Genomic DNA, 231 nt, shown 5'->3' on the forward strand with positions numbered 1-231 from the left:
AGCACGTTTTAAAATCTCGCGGCACGCGAGATACGGCGGCATTTCTACTTTTGTGTATGGTGTATCGATAGCGCCCTCTCGTAGCCAGACAATCGTTCTATGTCTGTACAATTTATTTGTCGGAACGTTGAAGACGTACATTTTATATTGCATATCGTTGTAAGTTATCAAAACTCAATTAAAACGACGGACTAAGATGTAATTATGGCTAAATATAATATAGGTATGATC

The sequence above is a fragment of the Acyrthosiphon pisum genome, chromosome X (assembly GCF_005508785.2).
Source record: "Acyrthosiphon pisum isolate AL4f chromosome X, pea_aphid_22Mar2018_4r6ur, whole genome shotgun sequence".
NCBI classification, from domain to species: Eukaryota; Metazoa; Arthropoda; class Insecta; order Hemiptera; family Aphididae; genus Acyrthosiphon; species Acyrthosiphon pisum.